The sequence below is a fragment of the Pteropus vampyrus genome, unplaced genomic scaffold, assembly GCF_000151845.1.
Source record: "Pteropus vampyrus isolate Shadow unplaced genomic scaffold, Pvam_2.0 Scaffold374, whole genome shotgun sequence".
NCBI lineage: Eukaryota > Metazoa > Chordata > Mammalia > Chiroptera > Pteropodidae > Pteropus > Pteropus vampyrus.
In genome coordinates, this window is record NW_011889155.1 from 738,024 (window position 1) to 757,301 (window position 19,278).

At 54.1% G+C, this 19,278-nt stretch overlaps 1 protein-coding gene and 1 long non-coding RNA gene across 2 annotated transcripts in view; one reads left to right on the plus strand and one right to left on the minus strand.

Annotated features, from left to right (window-relative positions):
* Positions 1-19,278, minus strand: part of IFFO2 (intermediate filament family orphan 2) — a 47,896-nt gene that overhangs the window by 17,447 nt on the left and 11,171 nt on the right. The gene's annotated exons all lie outside the window — the stretch shown is intronic.
* LOC111731440 lies at positions 36-1,759 on the plus strand. Its single transcript, XR_002777134.1, has 2 exons — positions 36-808; positions 1,516-1,759. It is a non-coding gene; the product is annotated as an uncharacterized LOC111731440 (long non-coding RNA).

The following is a 19,278-nucleotide window of genomic DNA, read 5'->3' on the forward strand; positions in this document are numbered from 1 at the left end:
GGCCACCATCTTAGCAGAAGGAGCACACATGTGAGGCCAGTGGCCAGGAGGGGGAGGTGACAGCCAGATGCGGTCTCCCTGCATTCCTTAGGAGCCTCTGCTGTGACCACGTGATAGATGAGAAGTCTCAGCAGGCCACTAGGGGGATGGGATGGGCCGCTTCAAAGTCAGCCCCCACTCCCAGCCAACACTCAGGGCCAGTGCGCCCCCTCCCCCATCAGCTCACGATGACACACAAACCCACAGGAAAGGGGCTGACAAAGCCTGGCTTACTGAGGGACGACGGAAAGCCGAGCTGAAGTCACTGGCAGAGGGACTGACTCACAGATTTTTCACTTCCTGTGCAGTCAGAGAAAGAGGCTCCGGGACTCCAGCTTCAAACGAAAGTGGGTGCAGCCCCAGCGAAATGATCGAGGCTCCAGGGGCAGCCCTGGGGCTTCTGGGGAGAAAGTCCTGGGTAGCGAGACACTGGGTTCTTATCCTGCCACCCCCAACCACTTCCCAGCTGTGTGAACCTTGGTCAAGTCGATTACCCTCTCGGGGCCTCGGTTTCCCCATCTGTGAGATGGGAAGCATGGAACCCCTTTTGAAGGCAGTTGTGACAACTCCATGAGGGACTCAGCATGGGTGAAACATCCAGCCCACCCCTGGCACAGAGCAGACAATCTCAGCGGCCCGTTTTGAAGTGCAGAGTGCTGTGGCTGGCTCCAGCAGCCAGACCTCCGAGAGCTGGGAGGAGGCATCTCAGGACTGGTCCACACCTTTCCAGGAAAGGCGAGCAGAGGCACACCCAGGCCAGCTCACTCAGGTGAGGGGAAGCAAGCTCAGGTGAGGCTGGGCCAGAGCCAGCAGTGGAAAACTTCAGTCCAGGCCAAGCGTGGGCCTGGTCTCTGGCAGAGGGCAGATGGGTGGAGGCCATGGGGAGCTCACCCCACTGCAGCACAGCTGGGCGCGGGCTGCCAGCAGGTGGCCAGGGAGCGTGCTGTGCTGGAGCCAGTCTGCTGCCTGTCTCCCTGGGCTCTGCACTGCACGGAGGCACCACTGCCCTTCCCCCGGCCTCGCTGGTGCCCTGACTGGTGGGTTCTCCTCTAGACTAATCTGAGCTGGAGGAGGCAGCTGCTGGCACAGAGGCAGGGCAGGGGGGTCCTTCCTTCAGTGCACTGTCAAGGAGGCGGACAGGTAACAGATCAGAGTGGATGCTCGGGGCGGGCCTGAGCTGCTGGCGAAGACGGGGAGCCTCACCCCCTTAGCTTCTGCTGAGCTTAAAAATCACAACTGAGTCAACTTCCTCATTCCTCATCGCCCCCATGTTCTAATATCACAAACGATTCACATTTGTGGCAGAAAAAAATAATACAGATGAGCAAAAGGGCAGTGGGAGTGGGAGTGGGGCTGGGAATCCACGGGAACCCACTCCTCCAAGGGCGTCCACTCCGGGGCAGTGGGGTAGAGTGGAGTCTGCACCTCTGACTGCCCCTCCTCATTTGCTTTACTGTGAGTATCTTTCCTCTCCAGTAAAAGGAAGCCTGAGTCCCCCAGCCCACGAGCGAGGAGACCTCCCACGCCCCTGAACCCACTCTAACGGGGACCTGCCAGCCCAGCCTCACCTGCCCTCACCATACGCCTCCCTGTGGACTCTGGTGCCATCTGTACCGAGCCCCTGATCCCGGGGAAGGGACGCCTCAAAGGCGTGCCCATCAGAGGCCCAGCTGCCCAGCTGTACTGCACTGCTCAGAAGGAAATACAAATTAAATGCCAACTGATTGTCTCCGCAGAGGAGGTATTAATTTAATGTGAACACTTAACCAGGGCAGCCGATTCCATTATAGGCGGCTGTAATAGCCCGGGCAGGCCAGAGCACAGGCTGCAAGCCGGCGATGGGACAGGACTGAGCAGCCACCATATCAGCTGTGCCCCTCTGCCCAGCATGCTGCCACTGCACAGACACACACACACATCCGGACACACACAGACACAGACAGACAGACACAGACATACACACTGACACACACAGTCACACATAAGACACACACACACATCCAGACACACACAGACACACACATGCATACACAGACACACACACACACAGACATACAGACACACACAGACACACACATACATACACAGACACACACACAAAGATACACACATACAGACACACACAGACACAGACACACAAGCACAGACAGATACAGACACACATACAGTCACACATACACACACACATACACACATTGACACAGACACCCAGACACACACACACACAGTCACACATACACACACATACATACACGGACACACACACATGCACACATATGGACACACACATACACACACGCACACAGACAGACACACACACACACACACATATACACACACACCTGCTCTCAGCCCCCTCTGGCGATCCCAGTGTGCGAGGCCACTCAAGGTGGGCGGGGGTCTGATGTCCGTAGGGAAGCACCCCACTGAGGAGAGGGTTCTGGGCTGGGAGGAGGCAGAAGATCCCGGTTCGAGGCCTGGCTCTGTCCTTAATTCACTGCATGACCCCAGCACGTCCTTTCTCTGCCCAGGCCTCAGTCTCCCCATCTGCCTCCTCCAGATACGACATCTGCAATGCCGTTCACGGACCCTGGATGCGGTCCTTCCTTGCAGTCAGGGAAGAGGCCTCGGGGACGTCGTCTCCATCCGGAGTAGCTCTGGATGATGGTGCCAGGCCTCTGACTGCTGCCCTCGGCACCAATCACGAACAGCAGGGGGTGGGGTGGCAGCACGAATTGGTTCATTTGTCCACTCATTCCTTCCATAATCATTCCTGAGGGTTTGCCACGTGCGCTCGGGCCTCATAAAATAAATAGTTAGAGGAGTCTCTACCGACCCCACGGAGAAAGGCAGGCCAGCTGAGAAAACTGTCATCTCACAGGGGCCACTTACCAGGAAGTAAAAACCTCAGTTTCCTTCTCTGTAAAATGGGGGAGCACTCCTGCCTGCAGGGTCCGTGGACAGACTAAATGAGCTCACGTGCAGGTACGCAGGCAGCCCTGATGCATGACAGCCATTTTTATCACTGGTATTACCCTGCCTGCGCTGGCCTTGGGGAAGCGAGGGGCAGGTGGGCGGGTGAGGCCCAGGCCACCTAAGCAGGGACACCTCTCCTTCCTGCCCTGACCCTCTGGAGGTCTGGAAGCAACTGAGAGATGGCATTGAAATTCATTTTAACGAGTTTTCCCAGCAAGAAGGTGAAAGCAAGCCCTGCCCATGGTCTGTGGGGATCAGCTGTATGGGATGGTCCTACTCTCCCTACCTGTTTCTCTGTGACCAAGGGTACCCTCTGCAGGGCAGCTGGCTGGCCTCTGGCCACTCTGTGAGGAGCCGAGGAGACAAGAGGCCTGGAGAGAGGTGGGAGGGAGCGGCTGGAAAGCCCCTAACCGGACCCCATTCCCCAGGCCCACACAGCTTCAGGCAGCAAGACAGTCTGTACCATACAGGAAACCCTGTATCTGGTCTTGTCTCTGCCCTAACCTGCTGTGTGACCTTGGGCAAGTCCCTTTTCCTCCTCTAGTATCACTTCCCATTCTTAATGCAATGGTGTCAACTGAGTAAATTCTAAGGGCTCAGCCACCAGGCCAGAAAACGATGTCCACAGTCCCTGAACAAACACGCCATACTGACCACAAAGCTATCTAATAAACCACAGTCTCACAGCCAGCTGAGACAACAGTCTCCACGTTCATACTGATGTGCGTAGTGAAGGGCAGAGGGCAGAGGCTCTGGAGCCAGAGGAGTCTTGGGATCGAACCCCAGCTACACATCTTGCAACTCTATGACCTGGAACAAGCTACTGACCTCTGAACCGTGGAACAAACCCGACTTGTAGGGGTTTTTTGCAAATATTCGACGGACTCGTGTCTGACGGGTGTCTAGAACAGTACCTGGCATATCCATGAGCATGCAATCAGGGTCATCATCCTCATCCTCACGACAGACGGTCAGAGAAGTCCAAACAGACTGAGAGAGTGGTCCCAGACCACACGGCAAGTGACAAGGCCAGACTTGAACCAAGGATTGGCTCACCCCAAAGCCACTATGTTGCCATAATAATCATGTTGATGTTGATAATCATAATAGCTAGATACCACTGTCACCTGGATGGGTGACCAGGGACACACAGGGGTGGGGGTGGCAGAGGGAAAGAAAACAGATGCTGACAAGGCCAATTCCTCTACCAGAAAAACCCAGTAAATGTGCTGCTTCTACCCTCTATGGCCCCAGATGCACCCCAAGAATGAATGGCATGTGCCTAGCCCTTTGAGGTCTGTCCTGACAAGAGCCATCATGACAGCAGGTGAGACCAAGACAGGAGAGATGTCACCAGTCAGAGCCCAGCCCATCTCATGGTGCCACTCTGAGAAGCACAGAGCATGTAAGGGCACACTCTTCTAGGCCCAGAGAAGCCTCTGGTCTCCTGCTCCAAAGCCAGTCTGAGGTTTCAGCTGTTCATGTGAGTCGCTGTTCCAATTACCCAGCGTTCATATTTGCCCTGGTTCCAAACATCACTGTGAATTTGGTGTCATTTATTGAAAACACCTTTGGAGACCTGGCAGCTCTGCAGACGCCCCTAGGAGCTGTATGCTGGGCAGTGTCCTCCCTCAGTCCTCTGTCTAGAAACCACACCCTGAGTGAGCACTGCCCCCCGCCCCAAACCAGGCCACTATGAGAAGGAAAGCGACTCAACGAGCATCTCATGGCAAGGAGGAATCTGCATCCCAAATCGCAGGCCACCATGAGGTTTCTGGGGCACCAATTCCGGCCTCTTCCAGGCTTGCTATACTTTCATCACCTTCTCCAGGGAGCCCTTTGTGACTTCCCCAGGATGAGTTGCTACACCCATCCTGGCATTTCCAGACCTGACACTTGCCTTCCTCATAGCATCCAGGGTGTTGTAAATTATTTCTTCTCTGCTTCTCTCATGAGACTCTGCTCTCTCAGAAGAAAGGAGAGAACTTGCATTTATTGTAAAATGTTTATTATGTCACTTTACCCCCACCATAGCTCTGTGAGACAGGTGTTTTCATTCCCACCTTATAGATGAGAAAATTGAGGCTCAGGTGAAATGACTTGCTCCACATCAAGCCCACCTGACTCCCAAGCCTGAGCAGCCTCTCATAAGAGTGTCTCATCAGCTCTACCATGCCCCCATCACACTGCTCAGGAAACAGCCTCAAATGACCACGCCAGGTTCAGATGCACAGGTGTGTGCCCACAGGCCACACCCAGTAACTTGGAAAAGAGCGACTTAGCCAGAGTATTTGCTTACGGCCCTAGAACCTAGGCAGACAAAGGCCTTCGCTTTCCCCCTCCACTGGCCACAGAGGATCAGCCAGCAGCCCAAATACCATCCCACCCCTACAACCAGCTGGGGCTAGCTCATGACGAGCCAAAAAGGCAATGGGTTTGGAGTCAGACCAAACTGGGTTCAAATCCCAATATTATGGGCTACGTGCTTCTGAGCAAATGATTTCCTGGCCCTGAGTCTCCCCATTTGGTCAGCATGAAACAGGGATCATAAAGGCCCCCTCCTCGGGGTTGCTCCAGTCTGAAAGAGATGACAGACCCAGGCTCTGAATAAATAGAAGCTCCCCTGTCGCAAACTAGCTCTAAGGTCTGAGCTAGCACCCCTGTCTCTCTGGGCCTCAGTTTCCTCTTCTGTAAAGTGGTCTCGGTTTCTTTCTGTTCTGCCCCTCAATGGAATTCATGGTGGGCTAAGGCCGCAGTTTGCCATCAGGACCCCAGGCACTGAACGCAAAGGTCCCACACTGTCCCCTATCTGACTGAGATGCTGGGAGGGGGCAGGTGTGTGCCTCTGGCCAAACACTTAATCTCCTGTGCTCCAGGTTCCCGTCTTTAAGGTGGGGGCTAATAGAAGAACCTACTTGTGGGGCTAGTATATTAAATGAGTCAGGATGCATTAGCACTTAGCACAGAGCCCAGGTCCTAGTAAACATACAATAGATGGATGCTATATTAGCCACAAACGTGGTCTTTATGATGTCCTTCCCACCACGGAGAACGAGAGGCTCAGCTTGGGGTGGGAGCTCTGCTGAGTGGACTGGCCAGGGTCCCAGGTACCAGGTAGGATACCTGGGTGCTCAGCTATCAATGCCTGGTAACCCATAGGGCCATCCAACAAAGACATATGGGAAGGCTTCTCATCTCCCACATGTCCAATGCAGCGCCACGTCCCAGGGCTGGCACAAGACCTGGCACTGAAGACGCCCCAGGAAGTGTCTGCCGTAGCCTAATTCTGTCTGGCTATTGGCTTAGATTCCATCTTCTTTCCCCCAAGACAGACTCAACAATCATTTCCCAAGTGCCCACGCGGGAGCTAAGTGCTAGGCACACGGGAGTGAGTGAAGGGCATCCTCCTCCCACTGACGGAGGGGAGGGAAGCTCTGGGGCCCTCTCAGGCAGGACCTCCAGCCCCCAGCCTCGGGTCCTCATTCCCTCCAACCCAACAGGGCAGGAAGACCTGGGCACCAGCTGCTCATGCCCTGGAAGTGGGGGCAGGAGGGGGTGCTCACTCTGGGCTCTCAGGGCCGGGAGCCATCTTTACTCGGCTCACGAGTGAAGGAACCACATTCGAGATGCCCCTGCCCGTTGGTACCCAGGGCAGGAGGGAGTAGAGCAGGACTCCACCACCACACTGAAAACAGAGCCTGCGTCTAGAGAGAACCGGATGGCTAGGGGGTTGGAGGAGACTTGTCACTCTGTCCCTTTATCTTTTCTTTTTTTAATTGTAGCGAAATATTCATAATATAAAATTCACCATCCTAACCGTTTTAAAGTGTACAGTTCAGTGGCATTAAGTACATTCGCATTGTTGCGCGACCATCACCATCATCCACCTCTAAAACCCTTCATCTTGAAAAACCGAAACTCTGCCCCCATTAAACACTAACTTCCCATTTCCCCCTCCCTTAGACCACTGATCTAATGGGTCCTGCGCTATCACTCACAAATCCCAAAAATCTAAACACTGCAAGAACTTCTCAGTACACATACATTTGCATATTTGTCCAGTTATCTCTGCAGAGTGGGTTGCTGGGTCAAGGATGTGAACTCAGAAAAGGCTCTCTGCCGCTCTAAAGTGTTGTGTGGGACAAAGCTGTGCTCTCGAGGGGTTCAGCAGCTGCCGGAGCCTACAGAGCTGCCCAGGGAGCCAAGGAAAAGCAGGGACCCTGGGTCGTCATCCCAGCTCCTGCAACAACACTGATTTGTGTCTCAGTTTCCCTATTAGTCTAAAGGTTTGGGTGGAGGAAGACCCCACCATGAGCACTGTCCTTCTACACTGTCTCGGGGGTGGTACTCTGCCTTACCCAAGGAGCGAGGGCTGAGAGATGGGGCTCATCCAGAGAAAGGGACCCGATACCTATTATCTGAAAGGGTAGAAGTGCCCACCTGGTGTGCGATGAGCCCTGGAGCATGGCCACATGCTAGGGTGGGGTGAGACAAAACAGAATCCCCCATGGTACCTCCAGCCCAGGTGGCATCATACCTCCAGGGCCTTTGCATGTGCTATATATTCTGCCCAGAAGGTCCATCCTCCATGCCCCCTCTGTCACTTCTGTCTCTCCTCCTCATCTTATGCCAACTTTGAAGCCCAGCTTATAGAACCCTTTTCCACGAAGCCTTCCCCAATCCATGGTCAAGGTCAGGTGCCCCTCTTCTATCTCTTGCTACCAAGGTTATCTGTTCACCTGTTTGTCTCCCCTGCTTAACTCAGCTCTTGGAAGGTCAGGCCCATCTCTGGCTCCCATCTGCTACTCCAGCATGGAGCCTGGTACACAAGCACCAAATAAATGTTTGCTGGATAAAGGGTCCATTGAGTATCAACTCCAGGGACTTCCTTAAGAGATCCAATCTAGAGTCAGTACAGCACTGACTCACTGTGTGGCCCTGGACATGACCTCTTTGTCTGCCCTCCCCAAGAACCTCAGTTTCCCCCGACAACCTCCACAGTCCCTGCCAGCTCTCCTCTCCTCCAATGATCATCTTCACTCGTCTCCATGCCTGGGCTTACCTCACGTGGGACAGACGACAGGAAGGTTGGTGCTCATAGCTCTCCATCCCTGGACTTTGCCTTTCTATCCAGACCTCTCAAGACCCCAGAGACCTCTACCAAACCCCATCACTAGTGTCAGCCGGCAAACAGCCCCGCAGGGCTCCAGCTCTTGCTTGAGTCCAGAAACCAGCAGGGGGTCTGAGCACCCAGGCCAAGAACCAGAAGGCCCAGGGGGTCTGTGCCCAGGAGGCTAGGGGCCCCACCCAGATATATGTTTACAGCTTTGAGGAAAAATAGCAACTCCCAAGGCTATTTTGGAAACCTAATGTGCACTTTGGATCTCTCTGTTGTTTATTCCAAGTGACCATGCCCGCAGGTAAATGCAAGGCACTGCGGGTCTGCTGCTCAGTCTAATCCCTCCATCAAAGCCGCGCCGCTCACTCACTCAGGGCACACTTGTTCACCCGGAGACCCTAGGCAGACTGCCTTGTCTTCCAAGTTCCCCTCATTATCGGCAGCCTGGCAAAGCCCACCTGGCAGGAGTTGGCGCACCCCGTCCTAGATTTAAACTAAGGCTCTGCAGCCTCGAGCAAATCATTCTCTGGGTTTCGGTCTCCTTATCTGTGAAATGAGGAAGAAGGACCCCTGTCTGGATTAAATGAGGATCTGCAAGCACAGTCAGGCTTCATGTGTTATGGGGGAAAAAAATCACAGAACATGGGATCCCAGGATGTCAGAAGGGGAAGCTCAGAAGTCCAGGCCATTTGTAATTGAGATGTCTGATACTCAGAGAGGTGAAGTGACATGCCCAAGATCACACAGGCAGCAGCAGAGCAGGGGCTGGAGCCAGAGCCCATGTGCTTGCTACCCTGTCACCAGTAAAGAGGACATTCCTGAGTAATCACCAGGGAGGAAGGAGGGAAGAGTGACAAGGACCCAGGAAACCGATTAATCACACATGGGTTGGCGCAACTGAGGATGGGTCGTGGTAGGCACAGCCTGTACGTGCACCAACCTAATTGTCATAACTGGCTGGGACGGCTCCAGGCGCAGCTAGGACAGGTAACTAGACTGCAATTACCTGCACCAAGAGAGGGATTAGTGACTAAACACAGCTCAAGGGCACAGACTCATTACTTGATACCAGCCTCCTGTCGTCATGCAGCTCCTGAGATTCAATTTGATATGAACCAGTGGGGCAGGTGCTGGGGTGTCCCCCAACATACATATGCACGCATGCACGTGCGCACACACACACATACACACACACAAACATACGCACTCACATACACGAATGTTTCTCCCACCCATTCATGGAGCTGGGGTACCCAACTCAGAGGAGAGAAAAACCAATTCTCTACAGAGAGGAGGGGTAATGAAATGGAGGGGACGCCCAGGGAACCTTCTGTGACGGTAAAGCCCCTGGCAGAGTACTTTATTGGAGCCTCTCTTTTCCTCACCCCCATTCTGCTGACGGAGAAACGGAGGCTTGAGGAGGAGAGGTTACTAGTCAGGGCCGCATAATCATAATAGTTAACATTAGAAAGCGTTAGGCAGCATTAGCTCATTTAATCCTCACAACAACTTTATGAGATGGGTACTAACAGCATGCTCATTTTACAGATGAGAAAACTGAGGCCCGGGGAGGTGAAGCAACTTGTGCAAAGTCACAGAGCTTGAAAGTGGCAGGGCCAGGACTCGAATCCAGGCAGTCCAGCTGCAGAGCCCAAGCTCAGAACCACTAGACTCACCTGCCTCCTTGTGGGATGGCAGAAGCTGGATCAGAACATGGGGCTCTCTAATACCAAAGCCAGGGCTCCTTTCTCTGTGCCAGGTGGCCTCAAAAGGGGAGGGAGAAGGTCAGGAAGCATGTACCTCAGCCTGTTGGGGGTCAGGGTGGACTCCAAGTTGCAGGACCCCCAAGAGCGAAGTGCAGAGGCCCCCACCTTGTGCTTCCAGGCTAGGCCCCTCTCGGCCCTGGCTGTGGCCCCTGAAATGAAGTCCCCGCTCGGTCTGGGCCAGCCACTGGGGCTCTCAGATGGGCAGGGAGTCCTTCAAACACTAGAAATCATCCTGATGAGTCCCCCAAGGTGCCCAGATCCTGCCAGGTGCCCAGCCCAGGGGGAGGCAGAGAGTCAACAACCCCCAGCCCTGACGAGGGACCAGCACAAACCCGATTAGGGCTTCTCTTCTCCCTGAGGTTGATCCTCCAGCCACGTGATCCTTTGCCTGGACTCAGCAAGAAGCCAAAAATAAGATGGTCCAAGACAGGGAGAGAAGGAGCGGCCCGGGGGAACGGATGCACCCATGCCCTGCCCCTTCTCCACTCTGACATCACTTAAACACTTCGATGTCAAACAGAGAGACTCAAGTACTTCCCAGCTGGTGACCTGGTAAGTGACATTACCTCTGTGAGCCTCAGTTTCCTCACCTATAAGATAGAGGTAATAACAATACCTGCCTCACTGAGGCTTGTACGAGATGGTGAACACTAACACTAATGAGCATCTAACATTATTTTGCTCCTCTTAGCAAGTAGTTCTACACTTCCGGTTGCTTGGCGAGGTGGGGGCAGGGTGATGTTCCCGGGTCCGGGGTCCTGGGCTTGGCTGAGGTGTGCCATTCCTCCCCTCTGGACTCCCTCTTCCCCTCACTAGGAGTGGGATGCTGTCTGGTAATCAGAGTCTCCAAGTGCCCGGCACATAGTAGGCCCTCAACTGGTATTTATTGGATGAATGAACTTGTGAGCTGGAGCCATGGGGTGGGTGGAGCAGTGAGTAGGGTCTGGGTACAAGCCCCACTCTGCCTTTACTGACTCACCGTGTGACCCTGGGCTTGTCCCTGCACCTCCTAGACCCATTGCACAAGGAAGCTCTTGCTACTCCTGAAAACTCAAGCTCTCCCTTCTCCTACCTCTGGGAGACAATAGGCCAGCCACCCCAGGGCAGCCTGCCCAGTAGAGGGCCCTTCCCCAAATTGCCTTGCCTGCTAGGGACAGACAGCCAGGTCCATGCCCACCCAAGTAGGCCCACAAAGGCCTCCTTCTGGTGACTTTGCCTTGGGACAGATGGAACTCCATGTGGCATCTGTCAAGCCAGATGGCCTGGTTGGCCTGAGGGGCCAGGACACCAGCTGGGAATTCAGCCCCAGCAGGCAGAACTGCTTAACCCCTTCCTGCCCCAGCCACAGGAGTTAATGTCCCCTTGGCCACTTACCCACGATTATACGCTCAAGCCTCCCGTCATCCACCCTTGGAAGTGAGGGGCCACTCCATGGCCAAAAGGGAGTCAGGGCAGCTACGAGGTGAGAAAGGACATGTGGGAGTAGAGGAGGCTGCCGCCCAGCTCTGAGGACCGCCAGGAATCTGCCCGACCAGAGGGCCAGTAGAGGAGGGCACTGATTCTGGGCCGGGGAGCCCTGCGGAGCCAGGTGGAGCCAGCTGCTTTGCTTCCTGGACACTGTCTGGGGCGGAGATTGCCAGGCCAGAGGCCACCAGCCACCTTTATCGGGCTGGAAAACCCAGTCCCTGGCCAAACCTTGGAAACAGCACTGCCCTGTGAAGGAGAAGACTCAGCTCCACCAGGCTGGCCGAATGGCTGTAAGACGTGCTACTCAACCTCTCTGGGCCTCAGTTTCTCCATCAGGAAAGATGGGCCAGGGGTTATCCCTGGGCTCCAGGGCCACTTCCGCCTCAGAGGGTTCCATGACTCCAGGAGACAGAATGTACCTCCCTCCCAGGAACTTGGATTCGAAAGGGACCAGCTAGATTCTTTCTACACAGAGCATGCCCCAGCCGGTGCGTGTGAGTCAAGAGGGATTCAGGCGGGAAGAGAGTAAGCCTCAGGGGTGGCGGGGGCGGTGCTTCCTTGAGAACTTGGGAAGGGTCATCACCAGGCAGCTGATGTCCGTCCACGCTCCTACTGTGTGGAAGGCTAAACAGGGGGAACGCAGCATGGGGGATCAGGGCTACAGACCAGGAAGCATTTCCCGAAGGAAAAGGCTACGACGCTGGAAGGCACATCTATGGAAAGGCTATGGCACATCCTTCTGAGGTAGTAAGATCTTTAAGTGGGATCTGAAGTGGTCCTAGACTCAAGGTGAGGAAGGAACAAATGACCTCTAGTGACCCCCGGAGGACAGCAAGCTGGTGTCCACAAGGAACAGTAGAGCAGGGCCTCAGAGTCTCTGCACTCGGGTGTCCAGCCAATCTGACATTCCAAATGGACAAGCGCGTCACCTTAGGGCAGAGCATGGCCAAGCTCAGCCCCGATCTAGGTCCTGCATGCTGGTCCAGCCAGCATCTCTGAATGTCCCTCAGGACAAAGCCCGCAGAGGACTCCAGAAAAGCCAAGAACACATCAAAATAGCCAAGGAGGGAAGGGCTGGGCAAAAGGCTGCCAGCCAGGAGACGAGCTATCTATTAGCACAGCAGAGAGGCGAGAACATAGGGGTGGGGTCCACAGATCTGGCCGTGAGTCTTGGCTAGCTGCGTAAACTTGGGCAAGTCACTGCTCCTCTGAAAAAACCTGTGTGTTGGGACAGAAACTAAACAATCTCTAAGGCCTCTTCCAGCTCCTATTTAACGGTCATTTGGCAAGCTGCCTAGCGACACGAGTGTGCCTTCCTGGTCCTTGCAGCGACATCGCCAGGGCCCAAGCATAGTCCTGAGCTCAGAGGGTCCTGAAAATGATGGCTGGATAAATGGATGGATGAATGGATGGACAGACGGACGGACTGGTGGGCGGGTGGGCAGGTGGATGGGTGGATGAATGGACGGACGGACCGATGGGTGAATAATCGAGCGAGATAATTCCTGAAAAAAGAGCAAAAGGTCCTAGGCGACCCCCGGAATGACCCCTTACACCCACCTCAAAGGCCTCCCTAGAATCCCTTCCTCCTGACTGCAGACCTTTCGGTGTCCAATTTCTTCTCATAACTTGTACATACATGTGCACTACAGATGTATGCTTATGTAGACAACACACGCTCCAAGCATAGCGACCCAACTCTGAATCCCAAGAATAGAAATGAAAGCTATGGATCCCTGAAGCCATGAGATTTACATGCTCTGGCCTCTCCCCAAGGCACCTCAGATTTCTGAAGTGGTGGAACCCTGTGGGGATCTTTTAAGCCAGAGAGATCTAATTCACGTGCCAGCTCTGCCACTTTCTAGCTATGACAAGTAACAAGTCATTTCAGCTGCCGAGTCTGTGTCCTCCTCAGTGGGTATGACCACAGCCACTCCTCAGGAGTGTCATGATGTCTAGAGAAAACATCCATGAAGTTGGAGCTGCATCGGTCACATGGGACGCTCTCAGGAAACAGCGAGATGAGTATCATGGGATTAGGAGATCCTGCTTTCTTGTTGGAGGTGCCGAGGAAGAGTCAAACCGTCTAGGCCTCCCGTGTTTGGGCGCCACAATCCCTTCCACCTCGTTCCCACCTTGAGGGGCGATGCGCCTGGACGTAAACTGGGCAGAAGCTACAAAGCCGCCTTTGTCTCAGAGATGAAACCCTAAACCAACTGCCCTGACGTCAACCCTGGAAAAACAATGCCAAGACGGCCTGCAACATCACCTCTCTGCCAAGGTCTGGAAGAGCATTTCACCCACAAGGCCTCACAGAGGCAGTCTGTGGGCTGGACAAGAACCCGGAAGCCATCTTCCCATCACCTTACGGAGGTCCAGGAGGAAGAACAGCTGTCCTGCTGCCTGCTGAGGGGCGAGGCAGGACTTGAACTTCCAACTCTCAAATCTCGGCCCAAGGGCCAGAGCCAGTGCCAGGAAAGTGTGGCCCATTTCTCAGCCTGGGAGACTGAACCCATCAGTGTGACAGGAGGCACTCTAGAAGAGTCTGCCAGACCCAGGCTGGAATCCCAGCTCTGCCTCTGACTCACGGTGAGATCTCAGGCCAGGGATGTGACCTCCTGAGACTGCTTCCACGTCCCCACAAGGAGACAGGGCCAAGGACAGACTCCCCCGTTCAAGACCACTCTCCAACAAGTAAGCTCAAGTGACACACTCTGCTGGACACAGTCTTGAAGACTAGGTCTTGTCCGCCCAGTGACCCTGTGCTAACAGTCTGCTGGGGAGGAGAGGAGGTGTGACCTCCTCGCTGGTGGGGCAGACTGCCCTGCTAAGGAAAGGAAGTGCCCTGAACACAAAAGGGCAGCCTGTAACCCGGAAGGGATAGGTGGTTCTCACTGCACGGGCCTGGGGGCTGGGGAGGGCCAGGCTTGGGCAGGAGGGACAGAGCAATACCAGCTGAAGGGCCAGCACCCCACTTAGCACGAGGCATGCACCATTTCGCTGAATCTGCATTACAACTTGTGAGCTAAGGTTGTCATCCCCACAGTTCATATTATGGTCATATGAGCCCAGGCAGCCTCACACCAGAGTCGGAGCTTCCACTCGCATGAAGGACAGATCATGGGCCAACAGTGTGCCCCAAGGAACAGCAAGCAAAGCAATTCCTTTTTATTCCATGGATTTATCATGCCGTGAGGCACGGAAAGGAACCACCTATGAGCTGGGGGTCCCCAAACTCAGCATCAAGTTAATCCTGGCTCTGCCACTAGCTAGCTGAGCTTAGGCCTCAGTTTCCCCAATCTGGATAAGTCCTGATGTTTTACATGTTAGTATTTTCTTAGAAAGCAAGTATAAACTCATGGGTCATATCAGGGGTCCCCAACTCCTGGGCCATGGAAATCAGGGGCCTGTTAGGAATCAGGCGGCACAGCAGGAGGTGAGCGGCAGGAAAGCTAGCAAAGCTTCGTCTGTGTCTGCAGCCACACGCCACTGCGAGCATCACCACCTCAGCTCCACCTCAGATCATCAGGCATTACATTCTCATAGGAGCACCAGTCTCTGGTGCCAAAAAGGTTGGGGGCCGCTAGGTTAAATGACTTCGGAGAGCACCTCAAACCCTTTGGGCCTGCTAGAGGTTAAGAGGAAGTCAAAGTGTAAGGGAGAAGGGACAGGTAAGGCGGTCAGACCAGGGGAGGTAAGGTGAAGAGGTAAGGTGAGCAGCCTAGCCTCCCAGCCCCCACTCCCCAACCTGTATCTAATCTTGGGCCCAGACCTTAATGGGAGATGAGGGACCAAGTTCCCCCATGACTAGCATTGACCTCCACAACCTGGCAGCTATCCCTCTCCCCAGGCAGCCTCCCCTGCCCTCCACCATGATGAACAAGAGGTAGTACAAATAGTCTGGGTGACCAGAGGCAGAGTCCTCAGCCAGGACACAGGGCATACCCAGAGGCCCCCAGACACGTGCTCACACGCACGCACACACACGTAGGCTCACAAAGCCCCAGCAGCCAACAAAGAACCCCTGACCGAAGCCTGGCATCGGGCAGAGAGGTGGGGGATAGGGCCCCCCTCGCAGCCCTCCCCTGCCTCACATGGGGGACAGGGAGGAGGTGAGAAAGCCAGCCATAGGGAGCAGAGCCCAAAACAAGAAAGAGGGAGAGAGAGAAATGAGAGAGGATGTGGGATAGCAAACAGAACAAAGAGAGCCAAGAAGGCCACAAGGAGGGAGGGAGAACAAGAAGGGGAAGAAGAAAGAGCAGGCAGGCCGGGCTCGGTCTGCGTCCAGACTCAGGGGTAGACATGAAAAGCAGGCTCTCGATGAGGCACCGCTTGGCAATCTCACCTCCAGGCCTTTGCACAAGATGTTTTCTCTACCTGAGGCACGCTTCTCCCTTCTCTTAAACCCTTACTGGACCTTCAAAACACAACTCCGGTGATGTCTCCTCCAGGAAACCTTCCTTAACTGGTCCTAAGATGGCTCAGGTGCCTTCCAGAATCCCTGGGTTTCAGGCACCACAGGGTCCCAGCAGGCTCCCACCCAGAGCTCCAAGGCTCTCTGGTCTTGTGGTCTCACCTTATGACAATCTTTTCCCAAAGCCAGTCCCAGTCTCCCCACTGCACCCCAGATGGCCTTCTGCCCATTGTCACAGCAGGCCCCGGGCCCCAGAAAGATATACCAACCCTGCCCAGAGAGGAGCCTATCTGCCTGGGAATTTCACAAGGTCCACTTGGACCAGCAGCTCTTCCCCTCCCCCAAGACAGCGAACAGGCGGCAGCCAGCCAAGAACCGTCTTAAATAACCCCAGTAATAAAAATGGCCTATTAAGAGGGCGGAAGGCAGTGTCTCCACTGCGGGGGCGTCTCTCCATAGAACAGTGGACGAGCAGGGGGGCTGTGTGAACCAGCACATACGAAGTCGGAGCACACAGGCCAGAGAGCCCCGAGCAAGCATCTCGGAGACAGCATGGAGACAGCCCCCACCCAGCACGGCCACGTGGAGGGGCTCCTGCCCAGGCCAGGGTCCCAGTGCCATCCGATTCCTGCCCCAGCCTCATTTAATAATTGCCACAGCAGGCATTCCATTCACTTTCTCACGCGGTCCATGCAGTAAGAACGTCCCCATTCGACAGACAAGGAAACATGGCTCAGAGAAGCAAATGACTCTCTCAAGGTCACGGAGCTGATAAGCAGCGGAAACACTCTTCGGCTTCCTTTCTCTCTAGCTTACAAATTCCACACGAGCGCTCTGTTCCAAGCTGTCTAGTTTTGCAGGTTTCTGTCCAACGCCCCATCATAGCTTGTCTCAGGATCCAGAGGAAGTATGACTATAAAGGCGAGGGGAGGATGGGACGTCTCATGGAGCTTTGAGCAGCCCTAGGTTGCATGGGAAGTTGGACAAGAGACAACAGCGTGGGCAGGGCCCAGGGCTTCCAATCATTTAGTCCCCACTGCAGAGCATTTGACAATTGATAAAGTGCTTCCACGGGCATCGCTTCGTGTAATCTTCCAAACAGCTCCGTGAGGTCAGATTTATGACTCCCATTTCTCTGAGGCTCAGAGCATGAACACTACTGGCATCGGGCATGCCCCTTCCTGGGTGGGATCTGCAGCCTGATTTCCCAGGTTAAAATCTTGGCTTGCTGCTTACAAGTTGTGTCTTGGCCCAGTTCCCTCATTGTCTCTGTGGCTCAGTTTCAGCATCTCTGAAATGGGCTAATAATAGTACCCAACTCATGGGGTTATTATGAGGTTACAGACATACAATGTAAATTGCTATGAATGGAGCCTGGCAAAGAATAAGTGTTATATAATTGTTTAATAAATCAATAAATAAATGTTTATTGTGCCTCTAGTATGCACAGGCACTATTGGAACAAGTATTTGTCACATGGCATTGTCACATTTGCCTGCGTCCCCAGACTCTGAGCTCCTGAGGGAAGGGTCTGTGTCTGGTGCGGTGGGTGCCCAGCCACTGTCGAGGAAACAGAAACTTGGCTTCTCAGACCTCCACACCCAGCAGGATCATCTTCCCCAGCAAGAGACACAGATGACTGTGACAAGCTCTGGGCACCCTGGCAAAGTTCATGGCACCAAACAGAAGCGAAAGTTAGGGAGCTGAGGCCAGGGCAGAGGCCAATTTCTCTCCTGCCACCAGAATGTCGGAAGCTCTCTCCTGCTTTTCAGTTGGTGAGAAACCTAAGTCACTCCCCAGGAGAGCTTAGGTGCCTGCATGACAAAGGGAGCTCAAACTTAGAGAATTCGACCCACATCCAGCCCCAGCTTTGTGACTTCAGGCAAGTTACTTTTCCTCCTGAACCTTGGTTTCTATTCTGCTGACTCGTCAGAGGTTTAAATCAGATCACATGGAAAGTGCCAGTAATATGTGTTCCCTGCTCCGCATCTCCATTCCAGGCCCACCTCCCTGGGTGTACCACCCTCTGTGGCTGACCAGGAACTCCCCGCTATCCAGAGTGGTACCCCCATTAGGATCATCTCCAAAGAGCCGGGGGACTGAATGGTCTCGTATGGTGGCCTGAGAGCCTTATCTGTCCACCATTGCCAGTGATTTATTGGCTTTTCATAAAGAATTACTGTAAAGTGACAGCAGGAAGTCTTCCCAGGGCAGCAGCCACTTCCTGTTCAGCCACCCGCCATGGCAATATTGCGACCGGTGGTGGGGAGACACTATGCCTCGGGCTGCCTCTGCACCCTGGACTAGCCTTCACCATCCTTCAGGTGATGTAGAACAAGGCCAGCCTGCATCTCCCTCTGGGGAAGAACACTGAACTTGGGGTCTGGAGATCCAGACTGGACTCACTGTGAGACCAGGGCCGGATTTCTTCACTTCTCTGAACCTATCACCTGTAAAATGGGCATAATCAATTCCCACCTCTGGGGGTTGCTCTAATAATTAAATTTCTTATTTAAAGAAGTCATCACAGAGCTTAGCACATAGTAGGTGCTCAATCAATAGGCTGTTAAGTCATTACGATTTATTTTTAAACCTTTTCAAACTGCTTTCACACTCCATGATGTCAACTGATCTTTTTCATCAACCCTGGGAAGCAGAACTCATAAGAAACCTTACCCCCATTTTACAGAGCAACAGACTAAGGTACAAGAGATTAAATGGCATGTGCAGAATTCAGACCGCTCTGATAAAGTTAGAGAGAAGAGTCTTCACAGCGCACTGAGTAAGCCCATCTTCCCACTGTCTCCACCCAAGTGGACAACAGGAAGCTCAGGTCACCCCACAGGCAAGCCAGGACCACGACCTGGACTCCACGGGGCTCTTGCTGCTGCACGTCGCCACCCAGGGGGCTCAGTCAGGCCATAGCCCTTTGAGGGAACCAGAGGCATTTACCAGATGTATCATTGGGTGACAACTACCCTCTCTTGTACCAGAAACTAAAGTAAGAAACCACATCCCGCCCAGGAAACCAAGCACCAGTGCTCACTGAGGATGGGAAGGCACTGACTGCCCTGGCAGGCAAGCAGCACCGTCAGAAATCACCAGTCTTCCGTCTGGCCTGGAATCTTCTGAGTACCTCACAGTCAGCAATGCCCAGAGGCTGCATAGACCCCAGATGCTGTCAGCAAGGGCATGGACCACCCTCCTCCCAGCTTCTACCCTGGTTCTGGACTTCTGCCCACTTCACAAAGCCAGTACCACCTACCCCTTCGGGCACCCATCCTTCTGCCCTGTGAAATCTTGCTGTGTGACTCTTTTTGAACATCACCCTTTGCAAAGAACTGTAGCCGCATGAGCCCATGTACCCCTTCCACAACCTTGGGACACGGAGTTCAGCATCTCCCTTCCCCAGATGAGGAAACCGAGGCTCAGAGAGGCACAGTGACTAGCCCGAGCTCCCTCAGCTTTTAACTCCCATGCTCACGGTCCAGCATCCG